The sequence below is a fragment of the Chelonia mydas genome, chromosome 3, assembly GCF_015237465.2.
Source record: "Chelonia mydas isolate rCheMyd1 chromosome 3, rCheMyd1.pri.v2, whole genome shotgun sequence".
NCBI classification, from domain to species: domain Eukaryota; kingdom Metazoa; phylum Chordata; order Testudines; family Cheloniidae; genus Chelonia; species Chelonia mydas.
In genome coordinates this window covers 89210381-89217771 of record NC_057851.1, presented here as the reverse complement: position 1 = coordinate 89217771, position 7391 = coordinate 89210381, and the positions used below count along the sequence as shown (strand labels likewise).

Here is a 7391-nt window from a genome sequence, read left to right as displayed (position 1 = left end):
TAAATCCCTGTTTTCATTAAAAGCTACTTTTCAAAAACTTTTGCTTTCAAGGGTGAAATTTTCCAGGCTTGTCTCCCACTGTAGGTGCTTTTGTTTGGAAAGGCTGAGCAAACCAATTAAGCTGCTTTTGAAAAGGGGAAGAGTGAAAAATATTCTTGTGACCTTCTCTGAACAGCTTGAGTAGAAACTAGATTTCAGTGGACCTATGCTGGTTTACATCAGCTTTCCCTGGACAAACAGAAAGAAGTTGTAAAGAAATAAATTCAAAAAAGGTTGTTTCCAGACTTGTAAATTCCTCCAAGTTCGAAGAAATGAAACAAGACATAAAAGAAAGGTAAAGAGCCCTTTAAAACTGAGATTGTATACCCCAAGAATGCTAATATGCCACATTTAGTAGAAAAACTGGACTATAGTTCCTAGGCACAACAGTAATACAAATAATAAATATGATCACCTATCTCACTATGCTTGTATTTATAACTGAAAAATATTCAATATTCCAGTTCAAAGTTGCCCTTCATTTTAAAAAGTCTCCAGGAATTTTCTCCAACAATCTCTCTCTAACTTCTGTTGGTGAAAGAAATCTTCTCCATTACCAATCCGGCCATTCAAATAACTTTCCTGTATTTTTCTGCCTCATGTACCACTGATCTATTTTCAAATCTTATTTGGAAAACCACCTCTCTCTCTTAGTCTATGTATTTTGTAATTCCACTATCCCTCTATTTCATATTTTACAGATAACTCTGCAATTGTATTATTTAATCCTGTAGCATGTCATGACAAACAGCCTGAACCTACTGCTCTTAATTAAATAAGCACTTCCTGTTGACTTCAATAAACTATTCAATAAAACTATTAATGTCAGGGCTGCAGAAGTTTAGGATGCCAGAGCTTCTGTGAAAGACAATATGGAAAATGAAGCTGCATTGTATTGCTTAAACTGATTCCTTCAATAATATCACTTCCATCTTGAGGTACAGGGTCCAGTGTTCATTTTTCCTGTCACTTCTTTTAGGTTGAATCCCTACCCTGTCCTCAACAAAGCACACATTACTACCCCTCCTAAGAGTTTAGTGTATAGACTCACTCTCTGTCTGGGGTTTGATTTAACTGACAATTCATTAACACAACATAAACTTCAACCTAAAATTCCTCAGAGACTTTGGCTGTCTTTGTGATTTCCACTGAGTTCTTCTCTCACTTGGCTCCCTAGTTCCATTTCCTGGGAGACCCACTCTCAGCTCCCTGAAATCCTGAATTAACAAGCTGCACATGCCACAATTAGTCAACACAACTCCAGCACTATTAGACAGGGTTCTAACACTTGGCCTTCTCTACACGCAAAAGTTGCTCTCATTTATTTACGTCATTCTAGAACCTCTCAAATTAATGACTGTCCATACAAAGTCTTTACACTAGTTTAACTACAACAGTTTTTAAATCAATTGAGCTAAATCAGTACATCTTGTGTGGACAGACTGGGCCTTAATGACAGGTTAGCGCAAGAGTCCTGCCACTCTGTTACAGAATCCCTTCCTGTTATTTCCTTGTATAGCAGTTTGTACTTCCTTTGAGTAACCATTAATAATTTTCCCTGTGTGTGTTGAATTTTTTCCACAAAATATTTCAATAAAAATAAATGTAAAAAGGATTGGAGGTTGATTGATTAAGAAGCAGAATTTTCAGTGCCTCAGCATTTGGGACTTATTTCCATTTTTGGCCTCCTTCATACTTTTGTTGGTTATAGAAACAGGTGGTCATGTTTTATGCCCAAAAAGTGGAAAAATCCTATTTCACTGATTGACTCAATTAAACTGTGTTAGTCGCTGTCCAAAAGGGTACCACTGCTTTTTCATCGGCCACTTTCAGAGCGTCTAGGTACTTAAGGAGCAAGACTGGGATCCAGTGGATAGGAACAGATGGAAGTAACGAAACCTGGGGTCTAGACCAAGCTGAGACTTTGAAGCACAAGGAGATTAAAAGATGTACGCAGTTACCCAATCCGTAAAACAGAAATAATGCTTGCCATCTTTGAAAAATGCTTGGAAATCTATGTGTGAAAAGCACTATATCATGATTATATACAATTACTGCTTTAGAGGCCAGACAGCTGTTTCTTTCCAGTGCTATGATGTATGCATTTATACTTTAACAACCGTCAGGGTTCTAAAGCCATTTTGAACAAGAAAATGGAATCAATTCATGAGTCTGAAAGTGGTTGGTGCCCTCTCAAAAATATATATATACTGTGTTGATTTAATTGCTCACATATTTACTGGATCATGATCATTTCCAATATTGTTGGTCTGTATTCAGAGCCTTCCCCATTGAAATCTGCTTCTCATCAGACCTCCCATAATGTATTTGGTTTAGTTGGTGTACAAACCCATATTGTTAAGAAACCACATTTTTTTTAATATCTAGAGTGCTTAATGTTCTAGAGTTCTAAAGACTGTCTGTGCAGTGCCACAAGTCAATTGACATGTGCAGTCTTCAACACCAAAGGTGTGCATACGTTCATGGACAAACATGTCTGTATCATTGCCTTCACAGAAATCTCAGAGTAAATGAGAAATTATTAAATTTCATTAAACAAAAAAAATGGCCAGCTCTGCTTTGCAAAACATACACAATGCTAATTTAAATGAGCTAACCAACAATGCTCAGCCATGTAGTGCTCCATGCTGGTTATAGACTCCCCTGTGCCACAGAAATACTTAGGAGAGGAGTTTCATCTCCCTTCATATCACTGAAAGTATAAAAGGCAGTAAAGTGCGTGAGAATCTTGGTCTTAACATACACAATTATGTATACCGAGGTATGTATGCAATTGTTCACCTAATTTATATGCAGTTATGATCACAAAAGCAAATGTGGCAACTGCACACGCAGAAATCTAGATAGACATGGAATTGGACATTTTGCAAGCAGCTATCCAATTTTGTGTAGCTCTCATGGTAACTGTACATGCAAATTGGGTGGGCAATTACACATTTCCTCAGTTTTTTCCCCCTAGTCTTCTAAAACAGTCACAAAAGTCTACAGCCTCATACACATTCACAAGTATGGCCTCTTTGGCTTTCTTCAAGAGCATCCCATGATGAGTTTGATGACACAGTTGTTTTAGATTCCTTCACAGTCCATGGCCGTTCTATTTCAAGGTGCTTTTTGGGGGTCGGAGGGAGGAGAAGGGGATAAAGGAATATTGAACATTCAGCGAATTCTAAAGCCAATGTTTTTCCATTTAGGGCTTGTAAAAATACCCAAGAGAGGAGACATATGATACAACAGTTCCAAATAGACATGACTAAGGTGAAATATTGCCAGCTTTTCAGTGTTTTGCTTTAATTTGGGCAGTATATAATCCTTATCACTCCCTTTGAGTCACCAAAGCATATCTAGCTCTCAACATGACAGAGCACTGGGATTCAGCTAAGAAGAAAGAAAAGGAAAACAATAAAAACTTTTCCTGTCCATCTGAAGATAATGTTGGCAGAAAAGTGGCACTACTTTAGCAGATGAGATTCCCAGAAGATGCCATCTAGCAGAAAATGCTGAAGGAAACTGCCAAAAGAAATAAAGTACTGGACTATAAATTTAAAGTATCAACCAGACAGAAGAATCAAAAGAAATTGGAGAATTTATTAAGATTAACAAATATAAATGGAGAGACAGGAAGAGAACACCGTTTGCCTTCGATGGGAGAATGCCAACAACTCTTAAAAAAATAAGAGAAACTGCTTTTCCAACAATGTGATGATCCCAGGATTCAAAGTCAATGTAATAAGAGAAGAAAATGCTGGATCTTAGGGATACAACAAATCACTTAAAAGGGATGATTATATCACTGCTCTCACAAAACCTGCAATATACATAGCAAGTTTTATAAAAGAAACCAAGAGCCAGGCATTGACTAGATCTATTACTGCAGTCTATATTGTTTTTCATCAACATACTCCAGAGATCAAAGATTTATCTACAAAGAAAGGTTGTAAGATACTCCTCTTTTGAAATCTCATAGTCAAACTTTTGAAGGTGAAAGCATAATCCAATTTTAAAAAGTTAATTCCACACTGCAGGAATCTAGGTTGGAAACTGCTAACTAGCAAAAATTTGGGTAAAAAGGGAGTCACTCAGTTTTTGTTGTGGTAGATAACTAGCTCACATTCTCTCTAAACAGAAATACTCCAGAAAACAGCAGCCTGAGGATCCCTAGTACTTATTTTTCAGAATCCAAAGAGTTTTAATTTTTTTATGAGTACACATCTTTTGATGTTTAATATCAATGCATTCATTCACTAGCAAAGAAGATAACCAAATATCTCCACCCAAATCCAAGATAAATATTTGGAAGATCTTAGACTGTAACAATCACCTTGAATTCTGAAGGCCAATTGCACTGCCTCTAGGATGTCTCTGTTCATCACTGGTTCAGAGAGGCAAGTGACTCAAGACAATTTAAGAAATTAGATATCTAGTAGATTAGAAACCAATGATTGTATATCTTTTTCATACATCTCACAGCACTTTCTAAATTATCACATGCAATGGCTATGTATGCAAAGATAGTAGCTCTTATATTCATCAAAATGGCACACAAGCAGTCCTGTTTTATTGAAAGAAGGAACACTGGCAAAGACAGCAGGTGTCTCCTTTGCTTTTTTCATAACGTTCCAGTGGCCAGATCCTCAACTTATGTAAATAGAAATTTGTCTGTAATTACCTGAAAAGTTATTTTCTTCAAGTAATGAAGTCCACAGATCCATTACAATGGGTTCTTCAGCCTGCTTTCAGCTTGAGGGAAGAATCAGACCTGCCAGTCATTGGCAGCAGAGGAATGTCCTACCTCCTGCAATTATGTCCAGTCAAGACAACTTCCACAGCTAACATAATTCAATTCTACTTTCTTAAATTACAGGATTGTGTTAATATATTTTGAGGCAAATCCACAACAATTTCTCCAACCTTAGAGCATGTGAAATTCTCCCTAATGAAAACAAACCCAATTCTTCAGATGTCCATTTCCATCTTTATTCTTGATGATCCACATGGGCTGAATCTCTGAACCTTATTACACAAAAAAGGAAATTTTCAGGTAAGCAGACACATTTTTCTATTCTTCATCATGCTAAGGTCCACAGATCCATTACCGTGGGGATTTCATGGCTGTCTCTCTCCAAGGTGGAAAGCAGAATAACCATTTAAATATGGTAATTCAAAATGAAGCGTATTGTGTATCTTCCCCTGGGCACTAAGGCATGGAGAATATTTCTGGGGGAAAAAAAGACTGACTAAACATTAAATAAGCTTAATATAGAATTAGGTTAACATGTACTGATGGCCTTGGAACCTCTCAGCTGATTTCAATGCGGAAGACATGATTTCTCTAACCTATGATAGTCAGTGCTCCTAATGACTGGACATTGATACTTAACAGAAGGAACAATATTTGTTGAATTTACTTTGGGAATGAATGCTATAATTATTGTGAGGACTATTTGTCTGAAGTAAACTTTCTATACTGGGTCTCAAAGAAAACTCCCAACTTCAAAAACTTGTCTTAATGGAGATAGTAGCTAATGGAAGATCTACTTTAATAAACAAAATAAAATAATACTTCCTTCTGGGGTTGTACCTTCATAGTTCTATACGGAATAGAATGGAGGTCATGCTGTATGACTTTGTTGGGCTGAAATAAGGGATGTTATCTTATACACCAACATCAAGGCCCTCCTGGTTCACTTGTCTAAAGCGGATTTTGCACCAGCCATAATTCTACTTGTTGACTTCTTTCTAGGGTCCATGACACTTCATCCAAGTATCCATTTTCAATCTGTCTAATCCTAGGGGAAAGTTTAGAGGGGTTTTTTTTGCTTTGCTTTGCAATATCAGACCCCTCTGTGCAGCATCAGTAGGTCTCATATGAACTCTGGTTCTTTGGAGCAAGTTTGTGTAGATCAGCATTCCGAATCAACAAGAATTGGATTTTTGTTTCTGTGACACCGCTTGTTTTCCTTCATGTCCATATTCACCTTCTGTTAACATTCTTCTGAGATGAGACCTTGCACTTGATAGTATTCTTATGCTCACCCCAGATCTATGATGAACTTCCTTGGCACCATGTGTCTATGTTGATCATTAATCCAAGATACTCCAGGAACCATATCACTGTGTACTCTTTCAACTTTCTCTTTGTACAGACCCCAATCAGAAAAACTGTCCAGGAAGAGATAAAAGTGAATAAACAAGATAAAGTCAGAATTAATACCACCATGATCCTGGAAAAGACCCTGGTAGTAACTGTCAGATCAAACGGTAATGAACAAAGTTTAGAAAAGAAAAAAGTTGCCACCCATAAAAAGACAGAAGAATTGTCTATGGGGTAGTAAATGGGGATGTGAAGATAAGCCTCCTTTAGGAGCTAAATGTTTCTGACAGAGCCCTGCGCTGTTTGTTTCCAGTTCTCTGAGGCTAGAAGTAGGATAGGGAGAAGTTGGTATTGCTCCTATCTGAAGTGAAATTATGGATGACTGAATTCATGTCCTGGTATTTCCATGGATTACTAGAGACTGAGAATGGGACAAAGCTCTTTCCTGTTTCTCTTGCACATCTTCACAGAGTACCCCCTGGACAATGTCCAATGACCTCAGATTGACCAGAGCTAGAGGTAGCCATTTACTTCCAAATTGAAAGAACCTAGCACTACTCAGGGTTCTAACTCCATAGTGGGCTGGTGGGGGTCTCCTGAATTTGTTCTAACTACCCCCTGCAAAGTGGTATTTTCTTCTGCTGTACTCCACAGACTGCTTCAACTTGCCATATATAACCTTTATTACTTTATATATTTCTGACAGGCCAAATTCCCTGACCACCAGTGAATTTCAACTAAGCACTTCAGCCATTTCCAAGAACCAGGCTAGGGAAAGATACATTATTTTGCCTATTTTTATTGGGTACCCCCATGCTTTGGAGCACGGACTTGAAATTTAGTAGGGGATGGCCAATTAAAATCCACTCATATCTGGCCAAGTATAAGTCTGAAAAACTGCAGTTTGCACATGCTCAGAAGAGACTTAATAGAGCTTTACAACTAAAATCTCAGAAGATTCTGTCCTCACTGAGCATGCTCAGGCTTCTCAACTGCTTGTGCTGACTAAACTGTACATGTGCCGCCCCCACAGAACAGCTGAGCTGAATTTTCACTGTAGTTGCTTCTCCATGAAAGAGTGAGGCTGGGCGCTGGAAATAAGACCAGGGAGCCTGTCTTACTGTGCTCTCAATTACCCCACTTCTGGCATTCATGCACTGTGGAGGAGGAAGCTGTCTGATTTCAGTGCAGAGGGGACTAAAACATGACCAGGGGATTGGGTTGCCAACTTTCTAATGGC

The 7391-nt window shown here is 38.0% G+C and overlaps 1 long non-coding RNA gene across 1 annotated transcript in view; it reads right to left on the bottom strand.

Annotated features, from left to right (window-relative positions):
• Positions 1 to 3480: 3480 nt before the first annotated feature.
• Positions 3481 to 7391, bottom strand: part of LOC122465039 — a 179098-nt gene continuing 175187 nt past the window's right edge. The window contains exon 3 of the long non-coding RNA XR_006289568.1: positions 3481 to 6219. This is a non-coding gene — a long non-coding RNA (uncharacterized LOC122465039). The remainder of the gene's footprint in view (positions 6220 to 7391) is intronic.